This window comes from Dasypus novemcinctus, chromosome 7 (genome assembly GCF_030445035.2).
Source record: "Dasypus novemcinctus isolate mDasNov1 chromosome 7, mDasNov1.1.hap2, whole genome shotgun sequence".
NCBI lineage: Eukaryota > Metazoa > Chordata > Mammalia > Cingulata > Dasypodidae > Dasypus > Dasypus novemcinctus.
Genome location: NC_080679.1, coordinates 89,620,677 through 89,637,343, shown reverse-complemented (window position 1 = coordinate 89,637,343; position 16,667 = coordinate 89,620,677). Strand labels below are relative to the sequence as shown.

At 36.1% G+C, this 16,667-nt stretch overlaps 1 protein-coding gene and 1 non-coding gene across 15 annotated transcripts in view; both read right to left on the bottom strand.

The window, feature by feature from the left end:
* The window catches only part of BAZ2B (bromodomain adjacent to zinc finger domain 2B), a 472,255-nt gene that overhangs the window by 444,412 nt on the left and 11,176 nt on the right, over positions 1 to 16,667 (bottom strand). The window lies entirely within an intron of this gene.
* LOC111765463 (small nucleolar RNA MBII-202) lies at positions 15,113 to 15,204 on the bottom strand. The gene has a single exon (XR_002797797.1). It is a non-coding gene; the product is annotated as a small nucleolar RNA MBII-202 (small nucleolar RNA).

Sequence of the window (16,667 nt, the reverse complement as noted above, 5' to 3'; positions counted from 1 at the left end):
ATTTTAATTAGCTTTACTGTAAATGTATAGAATGGATGGTAAAAATAGTAATAGCTACTTTATAAACAGGGATGTGGCTGAAAATGGTAGTCTAGGGATGTAAATACCAATTGACAGAATGCTAGAGAATAATCTAGAAACTGAATAGCACAGTAAATCAAGACATGGATGAGAATTGTGGTTGATGGTACAGATGCAAGGTCCTTTGTGACCTAGAGCAAATGTATATCACTACTACAGGGTGTTGGGAACACCTGGGAAAAATACAACTGGAATGACCTATGAACTGTGGTTAGGAGTAATAATATAATATTCTTGCATCTATGCCAAAGATGTACTGTGTTGATAATGGGGCAGTATGGAAAATGTGAGCCAAATGTATGCTATGGACATGGTAACAATCAGATTATATTATCTTATCTGTAACAAATGTTCCACCACAGTGTGGTGTGTTGGTAGAGGGGTGTTGCTTGGGAATTCTGCATATGTGCATGATTATTTTATAAGTTTACAACTTCTGTCATAAAAAAAAAATTCTAAAAATAATGTGTATTTGGGGAAAAACACACCAAATATAAGATAAGGACTATAATTAGTAGTAAGATTTTGACAATATTCTTTCATAATTTGGAACAAACATCTCATAACAATGCAAGGTGTTGGTGGAGGGTTGATGTAGGGGACCCCAGTATGATGTTATGCATGTTTTGTAAGTTCACAATTTATACTATACACTTAATTGTTTATGTATGTTCATATCTAAACGACATAAAGATATAATAATAGGGAGGGTTGGGGGAAAATACTTTGGTTAGTAGTGATATTTTGACAATGCTCTTTAATCATTAGTTAAAATGGTTTAACAACAATGTAAGGTGTTGGTGGTGGGTGAGTTATGAGAGTCCTGTATGATGTTATATATGTTTGTTTTGTAAGTTCCCAACTATTACTATACAGTTATTGTTTATGTATGTTTGTGTGTGGGTGACATATTTCAATAAATTAATTTTTAAAAAATTAAAAGCTGAGGAAATTTATCACTACTAGACTGGTCCTATGAGAGATAAAGAGAATTCTGTAGGTTGAAAGGAAAGGACAATAGATATGAAGTTACTGAAGAAATAGGTGGATAAGGAAATGAAGACATCCAGTGAAGGTAATGACATAGGTAAATATAAATGCCAGTACTGTAATAATTTTGGTTTTTATCTCCACTTTTTGCTTCCTACAGGATTTAAAGAACAAATGTATAAAATGTAATGAAAAGGCAGTGGTTTTGGACTCATATAAGCATGCAAATTGTGATAAGATCTACATAAAGGTGGGGAGTTGGAAAGATACAGGAACACAGTGTGTATACACTATTGAAGGTAAGTATATCAAAACAAATAAGATTATAACAGATTTAGGAGGTTAAATTTAAGCCCCATAGTAACTACAAAGAAAATATCAGAGAACATGCAAACTTATAGAAACAGAAATTAGAATACAAGTTCCCAGGGATGAAGAGCAGGGGGAAGAGGGAATTAATGCATAATGGGGATAAAGTTTCATCTTGGGGAGATGGGAATGTTTTAGTGACAGAAAGTGGTCAGAGTACCACAAATTGTGAATGTGATTAATTCCACTGAATAGGAAGCTTGGAAATGGTTGCGATGAGAAAGTTTCTTTCACATTTTAACTGTTCCCACAGTTAAAAATAAAGAGCAACTAAATAGACAATGCAATTAAATGTAATACATGATTGTGCTTGGGATCTAGCAAGGGAGGAGAAAAGGCACAAAGGGACATATAAAAAATTGGAATATAGACTGAAAGCTTTATATCAGTGTTAAAGTTCCAGACCTTGATAAATGCACTTAAGTGGTTACATAAGTGAATATCCTTGTTCGTAGAAAATGTATATGGCTACAGTGTTACAGGAGCATGATGTATACAACTTGCACTCAAATGTTCAGAAAATGGAATGTGAGAGAGAGAGAGAGGGAGGGAGAGAGGGAGGGAGAGAGGGAGGGAGAGAGGGAGAGAGGGAGGGAGAAAGAATGTAAACTGTATGGCAAATGTGGCAAAACATTAAAATTGGTGGATCTGAGTATATGCAGAGTTATGGGTATGCTTTAAGGGATTTGCATTATTTTAATAGCTTTCCTGTAAGTTGAAAGTATTTAAAAATAAAAAGCTAAAAGATAAATACATTGGAAAAAAACACATTGCTTTTCAGGAGTCCTTCCCTTGCAAAAGTCCTCCATTGCTAAAGTCTTCCTTTTTAAATTTTCTCATGGAGTTTTGACTTACTGAATAAAAATTCTAACGAATTTCCCCAAAAAGCATTATTATTTATAATATTTACTGTAGCAGTCTGGTATGATTATGAATTCAAAAGAGATATTGGATTATGTTTGTACCTGTCTGTACGTGGACATGATTAAGTTATGATTAGGGCTTTGATTGGGCCACGTCATTAGGGTCCACCCTTGGTGGATGGGGACTCACAGATAAAAGGTATGGCGAAGGACAGAGTTGAAGGTATTTGAAGTTGGAGTTTTGATGTTGGAGTCTGATGCTGAAGCCTTAAGCTGGAGGGCCGGGAAGTAAGCACACAGAGGAAAGAGAGGCAAGCCCCAGGAAGAGAAGAACCCTGAGCCCAGGAAGAAGCAAGTCCTGGGAAGAGAGGAACCCTGAACCCATAGAGAAGCAAGACCCTGGAAGAGAGGAACCCAGGAAGCCTGAACCCTCACAGGCATTGGCAGCCATCTTGCTCCAACGTGTGAAAATAGACTTAGATGAGAGAAGTAACTTATGCTTTATGGCCTGGTATCTATAAGTTCCTACCCCAAATAAATACCCTTTATAAAAACTAACCAATTTCTAGTATTTTGCATCAGCACCCCTTTGGCTGACTAATACAGTTGTCTTCTGTGTTAACATTATATTATACTTTTGACAAATGAATAGGCTTTCATTGACTATCTAAGACATCAACCAGCATGTATAATTTTGTTTCTGAGGGAAAATATGTTCTAAACATAAAATTTTAGGGAAGCAGATTTGGCTCAATTGATAGAGTGTCCGCCTACCACTTGGGAGGTCCAGGGTTCAAACCCAGGGCCTCCTGACCCATGTGGTGAGCTAGCCCCCACACACTGTTGATGGTGCACAAGGAGTGCTATGCCAAGCAGGGGTGTCCCCCAGTGTAGGGGAGTGCCACGTGCAAGGAATGTGCCCCCTCATAAGGAGAGCCGCCCAGTGCGAAAAAAGTGCAGCCTGCCCAGGAATGGTGCCACACACATGGAGAGCTGATGCAGCAAGATAATGCAAAAAGAGACACAAAATCCTCATGCCACTGACAAGACTATAAGCAGACACAGAAGAACACACAGCAAATGGACACAGAGTGCAGACAACTGAGGGGTGGAGGGAAGGGGAAGCAGAGAGAAATAAATTTAAAAAGGCTATAAAAAATAAACATAAAATTTTAAAAGTCATGTTTATTGAGGTATAAATTACATAACAGTAAATTCACACCTTTTAGAGTACTGTACTACAAGTTATGACAAAAACATAACCACCAGCCATTATTCAGTCTACCACAATAGTCAAGTCCTTCCTCAGCCAGCCACAGGCAAATATTGACCTGTTAGCTTCCTCCTTATAGTTCTACCTTTTCCAAAATGTCACATAAATGGAATCATTACAGTATCCAGCCTTTTAAGTCTGGTTTCTTTCACTTAGCATAATGCATTTGAAGTTACATATTGTTATGTTGCTCACAAGTATCCCATTGCATGGATGTACCACATTTCATTCAGTCACCAGTTTAAGAGATATCTGGGCTGTTTCCAGTTTCTTTGTTTGTTTTTGTGTTTTTTTTTAAAGATTTATTTATTTATTTAATCCCCCCTCCCCCGGTTGTCTGTTCTCGGTGTCTATTTGCTGCGGGTTGTTTCTTTGTCCGCTTCTGTTTATCCTCAGCAGCACGGGAAGTGTGGGCGGCGCCATTCCTGGGCAGGCTGCACTTTCTTTCGCGCTGGGCAGCTCTCCTTACCGGTGTACTTCTTGCGCGTGGGGCTCCCCTACGCGGGTGACACCCCTGCGTGGCAGGGCACTCCTTGCGCGCATCAGCACTGTGCATGGGCCAGCTCCACACGGGTCAAGGAGGCCCTGGGTTTGAACCACGGACCTCCCATGTGGTAGACGGATGCCCTAACCACTGGGCCAAGTCCGTTTCCCTGTTTCCAGTTTTTGACAAGTACAAATAAACTAACTATAAACATTCATGCATAGTTTTTTGCATGAACATAAAATTTTCATTTCTCTTGGGTAAATACTCAGGAATGAGACTGGTAAACCGTATGATAAGTTCATGTTTAACTTTTTAAGAAATGGTCAAACTGCTTTCCAAAGTGGCTGTACTCTTACATCTTTTCTGAAGCACATGATAACCCACTACATTAACAAAGAAGTGTTAGCAAAGAAAAATATTTAGTAAAGGAAAAAGTGAAGGAAATAATGTTTGATTAGGCAACACTGTCTACCACAGTGATGATATGAAATCTCCAAAGAGAAAAACAAGGAGATAAAAATATGAAAGCATATTTAAGAGATATGACATAGTTCTAAGGGCTCTGACATATATCTAATAGGAATTCTAGGAAAATGTAGGGAATGGTAAAAAAAGCAATATTGAACTGATAACAGCTAAGAATTTTTGAGAACTGAGAAAATACGTAAATCCACTAATTGACAATGCACTCTTAATATCAAGCAGAATAAATAAAGGCACTCCCACAACATGATGAAGAAAATGTGGATATCAAAGATGAAGGAAAAATCTGTAAAGCAATGAGAAAGAATATAGAGATTACCTAAAAGAATGAAGATAAAGCTGAGCAGACATTTTACCAATAACAGAAGTCAGAAAATAATAAATAGAAATAGATAATTCCTTATCTAAAATATTGGGACCAGAAGTATTTCAGAATTCAGATTTGTGCATGGGGAGTTTTTATGAAAATTAACATCAAATATGGTAACATATACTATATATTACATAGTACATGTAGAAAGTTAATGTGGTACATATACTACATATAATATACTACATATAATATAGCATCTCCAACAGCACACTTAGCTAGCTCCCAGGAAAAAAGCAGAAGGAGGGTGACAGGAAGGAAATTTGAGGTTAGGCTCTAGTGGCTTCCATAGAGATATGAAGAGATAGGGACATCATGGCAGAAGAGATTTGGCAGAACTGTACTAACTGGAAGCTGCAAATTAAATCACCACCACTCCCTTGCAAGATTTTAAAAACAAGGTTCTCTGAAATATTTGTGAAAAAAAGAGTAAAAAGAAGTTAAAGTCTCCAGACCTTTTAGCTCAAATCAGTTCCCTCCCACCAAGTCCTTTGTCCTACTCCTCCAAAGGTAAAAGTTTCTGGTCTACCTTTCTAGCCATATTTTTTCTTTTTGATCCAGACATATTTATAATAAGAAATGTATTTGCATCACAACTCAGAAATCACTTACACTTTCTCTCTCTCTCACTGATAAATACCTGAAATAAATGTTGCAGTAAATAGTAATTACAATTATTATGTGCCGAACATTGATATTTTCTATTCTATTAAACCAGGAAAAGGCTGGTCGTGACCCACTATATTGATTTCATGAAACATCAACAGGTAGCACCCTGCAGTTTGACAATGATATAAATTTTCTGTGCATAAATGTGTATATATATTCTTTTTATCCAAAAACACGTCACCATAAAAATTGTTCCTTTGTTACACTGTAACTGTCTTTATTAATATTGCTTTTTATATTGTTAATATATTCTTAGTGTCATTAAGAGTTAAAGCTTGGCTATATTCTCATTTGTCTACTTTCTTTAGTCATTCTTATATCCTGGAAGAGACAGTTTATTTCCTAAAATGACTAGAGGATTCAGAACCATGTGGTAACCTTATATGTCATAGATCAAACAGGTATTTTAAAACCTTCCCTAAGAAATGCTACAATTTTATACAAAGAATTTCCTGTAAAACAGGCCAAGCTGTCCACATCATGCTCATTCCCTAAAGTAGAACTTCAGGGTGGAGGTATCGTTCCTTGAAAGAGATATGGGTAATGTCCAGATCTCCTTCCTTTATGCCTGTACTGTGTCCTTTTATGTATGCATGTTAAACTAGACTGGCTTCTTATTAGGGTTGTTTTGCAAAGTTTTATGAATTTAATCACAGACCTCTATGCTTTTAATTATAAGGAAAGGTAAATATGACAATGTGTTTCTACCCTATATAAAAAGATGCAAAAAAATACACAAAAATTATACAATTACCTCAATATAAGAATGACTAATTTTATTAACAATTTCCAGATACCATGTGAAATATTAATAATTTTATTTAGGAAGACTAAGCATCTATGAATATTAAAAGGTAACTTCATAATTAACCTAATTCTTTAACTCAAGTAAAATGCTTAAGAATAACAAATGGGATATACATCTTACAAATTTCAGCTCCTAATATTTTTTTTTAACTTTTTATTTTGAAATAATTTCAGGCTTACAGAAAAGTTGCAAAATAGTACAAACCATTTAGCACCAAGATTGGTTTTTAAATGTCATTCTCCAAAAAAAGGAACCAGTACAACTTGGAGAAATAGCTGATGCTACAGCTGAGACAAGAAAAGGCAGAAGCATTATGTGTAACTAAAAAGCAAGAAAGGGCTCAAAAAACACACAAAAGGATGGGGACATATCTAAGGGCAATGGGCACCTACCGGAAAGCTCTCCCAATGGCCAAAGCTGGAACAATGAGAGTGACAAAATAAGTAATGTTGTATTGGATTATAACTCAAAGTATACAATATATATACAAGAGCTCATACTGATATAAATTAGATTGATAGATGACAGAGAGAAAAAGAGAGATTAGATCATAGATAACTCCATAAAGGAAGAAGAATCAAATATTCTTAAGAGAATAATCCAAATAATATATGTAAAAATTCTACTCTCTAGGAGGTAAATTTTTTAAAATAACTTTATTATTATTTTTAAAGATTTATTTATTTATTTCTCTCCCCTCCCCCCCGCCCCCCTGACCCCGGTTGTCTGTTCTGTGTCTATTTTGCTGCGTCTTCTTTGTCCGCTTCTGTTGTTGTCAGCGGCACAGGAATCTGTGTTTCTTTTTGTTGCATCATCTTGTTGTGTCAGCTCTCCGTGTGTGTGGCACCATTCCTGGGCAGCCTGCACTTTCTTTCACGCTCGGCGGCTCTCCTTACGGGGCGCACTCCTTGCTAGTGGGGCTCCCCTACGCGGGGGACACCCCAGTGTGGCATGGCACTCCTTGCGCGGATCAGCACTGCGCATGGGCCAGCTCCACACGGGTCAAGGAGGCCTGAGGATTGAACCGTGGACCTCCCATGTGGTAGATGGCCCTAACCACTGGGCCAAGTCTGCCGCCTAGGAGGTAAATCTTAAACCCTCCTGCCCCTCCTGTCATTGATGGTGGGCAGGATTTAGTGGCTCCCTTTCAAAGAATAGAGTGGGAAACATTGTTAACTCCACAGTGGAGCAACCCAGTAGACACTATGTAAATTTAATACCACCAGGGGTACCCTGTTGATAGCATCTACCCTCTGATATCATGTGATGAGTTTTGGAAAGAATTCTTTTTGTTATCCTTTCCGAAAACTCATAGGCATAGTCTAATCATGAGAAATATATCAGACATAAAATTGAGGAGCATTCTACAAACATCTCTCTATACTCCTCAAAACAAAATCATATAAAACAAGGAAAGATGGAGAAAATGTCACAAACCATATGAGACTAGAGAGACAGAACAACTAAATGCAATGTGGTATTCTGATTGGATCCTGGAGCAGAAATACGTACATTACTGGAAAAAAAAAAAGTGAACTCCAAATAACATGTGGAGTTTAGTAAATCTAAATGTATCAATATTGTTTTCTTAGATTTGACATATGTACCAGAGATAAAAACATTAGGGGAAACTGAAATTAAGTGGAGTGTGCCATAACTAACTATACTATCTTTGCAAACTTTTGTGTAAATCTTAAATTTTTCCAAAATTAAGTTTATTTTTAAAAAGCACAAGAATTTCCATATACATTTCATCCAGATTTCCCAAATTTAACATTTTCCACATTTATTTTTCTCTCCTTTTTGATACAGGCAGTTTTTTTCTGAGTTGTGTGACAATAAATTATAGGCATTATTCCCCTTTATTCCTAAATATTTCAATGTATATTTTCTTCAAAAATATACTTCTCAAAATACCATTCATATAGTACCATCCACTCTACAGACCTTCAAACTTTGCCAAGTGTTCCATTAATGTTTTCTATAACAAATATAATATAAATAAAATAAAAATAAATGTCTCTGTCCTGGTCCCTGATCCAAAACAGGATCATACATTGTACTTGTCATAAGTTTTTAATCTTTTGATTTGTAATGAGTTCCTAAATCTTTTTCATGACCTTGACTTAACATTTTCCAGGTATTGATCTTATGAAATGTCTCAATTTAGTTTGACTGATGTTTCTTCATGTTTAGATTCAGGTTATGCATTTTCAGCAAGAATACCACAGAAGTGATGTTTTGCTCTACTCAGTGCATCTTTACAGGTTACGTGATATCTATTTACCCCATTACTGAAAATGTTAACTTTGAAAACATAGTAAAGGTGATACCTATCAGGTTTTATCTTGCTTTTTATCTCCTTTGTGATTAATACGAATCTTGTGGGAGATATTTTGAGTCATTAAAAATATCATCTTTGTTATCAATCCTTCACCAATTAATTGTAGGATCCATTGATTCTTGTTTGAAACAATTCCTGGTTATTCTTTTTTTTTCTCTCCTTTTCCTCACCCTGCCCCCCCAAGTTCTCTTCTCTGTGTCTATTTGCTGTGTGTTCTTCTTTGTCCACTTCTGTTGTTATCAGTGGCACAGGAATCTGTGTTTCTTTTTGTTGCATCATCTTGTTGTTTCAGCTCTCTCTGTGTGCGGCACCATTCCTGGGCAGGCCGAACTTGCTTTCGCGCTGGGCGGCTCTCCTTAGGGGCGAACTCCTTGTGCGTGGGGCTCCACTATGCGGGACACCCCTGCGTGGCAGGGCACTCCTTGCGCGCATCAGCACTGCACATGGGCCAGCTTCACACGGGTCAAGGAGGCCCGGGGTTTGAACCGCGGACCTCCCATGTGATAGACAGACGCCTTAACCATTGGGCCAAGTCTGCATCCCTCCTGGGTATTCTTGAAGTTTGTTTTTCCTTATGAATTCTTTATCAACTTTTCTAGCTCAGAAAAAAAAAAGTTCGTTGTATATAAAATTATAAAATAGGGAGAAATATCTTTTCATTGACACAAATCTAATCACCTTTCTTTCAGAGTATTTTAACTTTTTGTCAAGTAATATTTGTACATTTCTCATTTGATTTATTCCTAAGCATTTTATTTCCTTTGCTATTTATTCAGGGGTTGCCCTACCACTACTTCCTCTGACTGGCAATTGTTTGGGCATATGAAATATATTGATTTGTGAATGCTAATTTTATAATCTGATACATTACTGAATTATTTTACTGTTTAAGTTTTACTATTGGTTCTCTAGGGTTGGAGTTGACAAAATTTTCCTGTAAAATGTCAGATAATTAATATTTCAGCTTTATGGGTCACAGAGTTTCTTTCATAACTATTTAATTCTGTTTTAGCACAAAAGCAGCCACAGACAATACATGAACAAATGAATGTGACCAAGGTAACAAATGAATAGCTCACAAGGTAGTTTGCTGACCCCTGCTGTAGGGTTTTCCAGGTACACCATCATATCATCTACAGTTAGTTTCACTTCTTTTCCAATTGTTATGCCTCTGTTGAGTTCTTTTTCTCTTTAATATTTTTAAAAAGATATTTAGATTACATAAATGTTACATAAAAAATATAGGGGATTCCCATATACCCTGTTCCCCACACCGCCCACATTTACCCACATTAACATCCTTCATTAGTGTGGTACATTCATTGCAATTGATGAATACATTTTGGAGCACTGCCATTAAGCATGATTATAGTTTACACTGTAGTTTATACTCTCTCTTATAATATTCTTTAGGTTATGGCAAGATATAAAATGACCTGTATCTGTCATTGCAACGTCATTCAGGACAATTTCCAAGCCCCAAAGATGCTCCCATATTACACCTGTTTTCCGTCTCCCTGTCCTCAGAACCTCCAGTGGCCACTGTTTCCACATCGATGATATAAGTTCCTCCATTGCTAGAATCACAGTAAGTCTCCAGTAAGTCCATTTTACTGAGTTCTGTTGTTTAATTGTATAGGCTAATACCTCCAGTACAATGTTGAAAAGTAGTAGCATTAGTGGGTATCAATCAATGCCTCATTCCAGATTGTACTGAAAATGCCTCTAGGGTTTCCCATTAAAAGAGATGATAGCTTAGGTAAATATATTTTATCATGTGAAGAAAATATCTACCAACTTCTATTTTCTGGTGTGTTTGTATTAGAAGGTCTTGTCAGCATCTATGGAGGTAAAAATATAATTTTTCTTCTTATATTTATTAATATGGTGAATTATACTAAAAGGTTCCCTAATATTGACCCAGCCTTGTGTTCTTAGAATGAATCCCACGTTACAGTGATGTATTATTTTCTTTAAGTGATATTGGAATACTAGCTTATATCTTATTTAGTACTTTTGTATCAATATTCATAATTGATATTGAGCTAAAATTTCTTTTTGTAGTCTATTGGTATTATTCACTTTCAATGCTCTGGAACAAGTTATGGAGCATTGAGACTATCTGATCTTTGAATGTTTCATAAATTACCCCTGTGGAACTATCTGAGACTAGTACTTTCCTATGAAGTAGTTCCTTGATATCCTCCTCAACTCGGTCTACAGAAATTAGTCAATTTCAAATGTGGTCAATATTGATAAACTAGATTTCCCTAGAAAGTTATCCTTTTCATCTAGGTTTTCAAATTTACTTGCAGAGAAGTTTACAAAGTAGGTTCTTATTTTTAAAAATTGAGATATAATTCACATACCATAATATTCACCATTTTAACATGTACAATTCAATGTTTCTTACTATAAAATCAAACCACTGTTAAATTCCAACATTTTCATCACCCCAAAAAGAAACCCCATGCCCATTAGCAGCCAGCCTTCACTGCTTATTCACTGTAACCTCAGGTAATGTCTATTTCATATTCTGTCTCTATGGATTTGTTTATTATGGACATTTCATATAAATGGAATCATATAATATGTGGTCTTTTGTGTCTAGCTTCTGCCAACAGCAATGTACGAAGGCTCCAATTCCTTCACACCCTCATCAGCACTTGTTTAGTTACTGTCATACCTTTTGATTATAGCGATCCTAGTGGGTGTGCAGTGGCATCTCTTTGTGTTTTTGATTGGCATTTCCCTAATAACTTATGATGTAAAGCAGCTCTTCAAGTGTTTAGAGCCATTAGTGCATCTTCTCTGGAATAATGTCTCTTTAAATCCTTCGCCCATTTTAAAATTAGGTTGTCCTGTTTTTTGACAAACCTACCAAGTCCATATTAACAGGACAAAACAATCTCTTCAACAAATGGTACTGGGAGAATTGGGTATCTATAACCAAAAGAATGAAGGAGGACCCCCTACCTTACTCCCTATGCAAGAATCAACTCAAAATGGATCAAAGACCTAAATATAAAAGCTAGGACCATAGGACTGCTAGAAGAAAAGTCTGACATCCTTGTTATACAAAGAGATCATACAAGTCAACAATAAAAAGACACATAACCCATTTAAAAAAGGGGTAGAAGATTTGAATAGTCATTTCTTCATAAAGGAAATACAAATAGCCAGAGTACATGAAAAAATGCTCAACATCATTGTTAGGGAAATGCAGTTAAAATCTACAATGAGATATCATTTCAAACCTTATAGGAGGGGCATTATTTTTAAAAACACAACAGAAAACTTCAAGTGCTGGAAAGGATGTGAAGAAGCAGGAACACTCCTTCACTACTGGTGGGAATGTAGAATGGTGTAGCCTCTGTGGAAAACAGTTTGGCAGTACCTCAAGCATCTGAATAAAGAACTGCTATATGATCTGGCAATCCCATTACTAGAATTATATTCTGAACTGTAAGCAAGGACACGAACTGAGATTTGCACATAGCCATTCATAGCAGCATTATTCACAATTGGTAAAATATGGAACTAGTCCATGTGTCCATCAACCAATAAAAGGATAAACAATATGTGGTATATATACACAATGGAATAGTATTCAGTTAAGAAGAAATGCAGTCAGGATGCATATGACAACATGGATGAACCTAGGCGATATTTTGTTGAGTGAAGCCAGACACAAAAGACAAATAGAATACGGTCTCACTAACATGAAATAAATACAGTGAGTATACGCACAGAGGTAAACTCTAGAGTATACTTTACTAGGAAATGGGAGGTGGGGTGAGAATAAGAGATCATGCTTAATGTATGTAGTATTATTAATAAGGTCAAATGTAAAAGTGTGGGAATGAATACAGCTGAGAGTAGCACATAACAGTGAGTATAACAGTGCTGATTTATAAAAGTGATTATGGCTGAAAGGGACAGTACATGGAAGTAAATGTCAATTGAAAGAAAACTAGAGAATAATCTAGGATATGTATAACATAGTGATTTCAGTAGTGGATGAAAATGGTGGTTAATAGATAAATATAATCATGATCTTCTAAAAAGAGCGAAGAATATGGTGATACACAGGAAAATTACAACTAATGTAACTTATGGACAATAAAGTAATATCACAATTTTTTTTCAGTACTGGGGCCAGGGATTGAACTTGGGACCTTGTATGTGGGAAGCCAGTGCTCAACCACTGAGTCACAACAGCTCCCCATCATATTTTGCAACAATGGCAAGAAGGAATTTTTTTCATCACTAAGGGACAACGATGGGGGTGTATAAGGGGGGGTGGGATTTTTCCTTTTGGAGTGATGAAAGTGTTCTAAAATTGAGGTGATGACAGCATAACTCAGTGATGAAAATGAAAGTCACCAAGCACACACTTTGCACAGATTGTACGAAGCATGGGACTTTTATAACATAAGAAATCCAGTGGATGATGAACTGTGGTTAATAGAATATAAGGGGAAGTGGACTTGGCTCAATGAATAGAGTGCCTACCACATGGGAGGTCCAGGGTTCAAACCCAGGGCCTCTGACCCATGTGGTGTGCTGGCCCATGCACAGTGCTGATGTGTGCTAGGAGTGCCCTGCCACAAGGGGTGTCCCCCCGTGTAGGGGAGCCCCATGTGCAAGGATTGCGCCCTGTAAGGAGAGCCACCCAGCAAGAAAGAAAGTCCAGCCTGCCCAGGAGTGGCACCACACACACAGAGAACTGACACAGCAAGATGATGCAACAAAAAGAGACACAGAAAACTGATGCTGCTGACAAGAATAGAAGCGGACACAGAAGAACATACAGCGAATGGACACAGAGAGCAGACAGCTGGTGGGGGGGGGGAAGGGGAGAGAAATAAATAAAAATAAATCTTAAAAAAAAAAAAAAGAATATAAGAGCATTTTCTCCTGAATGACAATAAATATATATAACACTAATACAGAATGTTAATAATTGGGTGGGTTTGGGGAAAAATAGACCAAATATAAGATATGGGCTAAATAATACTTTAATTATAAATATTTTGGTGATGGTTGTTCATAGGTTGTAACAAATGTTTCACAACAAATACAAGGAGCTAGTGGTAGGGAGATATACGGGAGCCCTGTATGATGATATGAATGTTTTGTCAATTCACAAATTTTAGAATACAAATATATGTTCATGCATGAATGATACACTTCAATAAATTTTTAAGAAAATTTTAAGAAAACAGACTCCCTCCAAAGTTGACCATAAATGTAAGGGTTTACTTCTGGACTCTTAGCTGTATATCATTAATCTATGCGTTTATCTCTATGTCAGCAGCACATAATTTTTTTTTAAAGCAATTTACTTTTTTTTTTAAAAGAAGGCATTGCTTCTGTGCAACAACTCTTCTTTTTATTTATTTATTTTTTATTTATTTCTCTCCCCTTCCCCCCCCACCCCGGTTGTCTGTTCTCTGTGTCTGTTTGCTGCATCTTCTTTTGTCCGCTTCTGTTGTTGTCAGCGGCACGGGAATCTGCGTTTCTTTTTGTTGCATCATCTTGTTGTGTCAGCTCTCCATGCGTGTGGCACCATTCCTGGGCAGGCTGCATTTTCTTTTGCACTGGGCAGCTCTCCTTACGGGGCGCACTCCTTGCGCGTGGGGCTCCCCTACGTGGGGGACACCCCTGCATGGCAGGGCACTCCTTGCTCACATCAGCACTCTGTATGGGCCAGCTCCACACTGGTCAAGGAGGCTGGGGGTTTGAACCGCAGACCTCCCATGTGGTAGACGGATGCCGTAACCACTGGGCCAAGTCCGCCGCCCATAATTTTGATTACTATAACTTTGCAGTAAGTCTTGAAATCAGGAGGCATGAGTCCTCCAACTTTGTTCTCTTTTTCAAAATTGTTTTGGTTATTCTGGGTCCTAGGATTTCCACACAAATCTTAGGATGTGCTTGTTAAATTTTTGGAAAAAAAGAAGCCAGCTGGGTTTTTTTTATAGAAATTGATTTAATCTGTAGCTCACAGCAAATTAAGCCTGGATTCCATGAATGTGGGATGTCTTTCCATTTATTTAGGTTTTAATTTTTTTCAGTGATGGTTGTTGTTTTCTGTGTACAATCTTGTACTTCTTCAGTAAAATTCCTATTTTATTATTCTTGATAATATTGTAATAAAATGGAATTATTTTCTTAATTTGATTCTTATATTGTTCATTGCTAGTATATCAAAATACAATTCATTTTTAAAATATATTAATCTTGAATCTGGCAACTGTACTCTACTGGTTTATTATGTAACAGTTTTTTTATACATTCCTTAGTATTTTCTATATATAAGATTATGTCATGTGCAAACAGAGATAGCTTTACTTCTTCCTTTCCACTCTAAATAACTTTTTTTCTCCCCACAGTCATCAGATGGAAAAGGGTTCAAAGGTACTTTCATCAAAGCAGTACAGTGATTCCGGAGAATGTCATCATTCAGCTCCACTCCAAATAACTTTCTTTTCTCTTTTTTTTCCCTGTGTACATGTGTGTATTGACTGGCCAGAAGCCCACCATAATATGGAGTAGAAGTGGTGACAGTAAAATCTTTGACTTGCTCCTAATCTTAGGGGAAATCATGATGATTTAAATTATATTGTTTGAAAGGTTATTTCCTTTTGCCATGTCTAATTTTCTGTATCTACACTTTTCCTTTCTTTTCCTTTATTAGGTTAGGAAGTAATTTGCCTATTTCAGCATTTTTAAACGAGGATTTTGATTTATTAAATAGATCTACTGTCATTTTATTCTCTATTTCATTAAATTTCTTTTTAAAAATTCATGTCCTTCTTTGTGTTCCTTTTGGTTTAGTCTGTTTTCTTCTTTCTGCTTTCATTTTAATGATAAAAGTGTTTAGGCCAATGAATTTTTCCTTGGGTCACTGGTTTAGATATATCTCACAGACTCTGACATGTATTGTTTATTTTCTTAGAAGTTCCATAATTTCAGTTTGTATTTCTCCCTTTCACCTCAGAATTAACAGGGGCCTTATAAGTTTCCAGTTGGGAGTACTTTTGTTTTTTTAATTTTTGCTAATAATCTCTGGTTGTACTACATTGTAATTAGAGTTTTATTTACATTATTTCTGCGTTACGGAGTTTACTGATGCTATCCTTATGATGTAATACATGTTTTATACATGATAGTTGTTCTTGTGCTTTAAAAAGTTTATTCTCTATTATCAGAATGTAAAGTTCAGCAGAATTAATACAGTTCAAAATATAAATATAAATATATAATAAAATATAAATATAAATAAAAAATATAAAATAACATTGTTTTTAGGTCTTCTATATCCTTATTTTTATCTACTTGATCTGTCTTGTATCAAGAGATGTGTGTTAAAGTCTCTGCTTATTAGTGTTTCTAGCTCCCTGTATTTCTTATAGTGATTACTTTATAAAGGTGGTTGTTGAGTTTTTTGTTTTTTCAGAAAAAGTCAGAGCTTCTCTTCACTGTGAAATGTGGTTTATAAACTTTTAAAAAGTGTTGTCTCATTTCTTGCCTTTTGGCTTGAATTATATTTTTGATGATCAGGATTGCATCTTCTGTTCTCTTAAGTGTTTCCATTTGCCTGATATACTTCTTCCCACACTTTTGGTTTTAGCATCTCTGAATTACTTTATTTTCTGTGGCTCTCTTGTATACAACATATTGTCAATTCCTCATTTGTGAACTAAAATGAAAATCATTTTCTTTTAATAATTGAGATGTACATTCACATTTATTGATATGGCTGATATATTTGGTCTCAACTCTGTCATATTATTTTGTAATTATTATATGTATTATATTTACTGTGTTTCTCTGCATATATTTTTTCTTAAACTTATCAATTTTATTAATACATATTAATAAAGCATACAATTCATCCCAAGTGTACAACCCATGATATTTG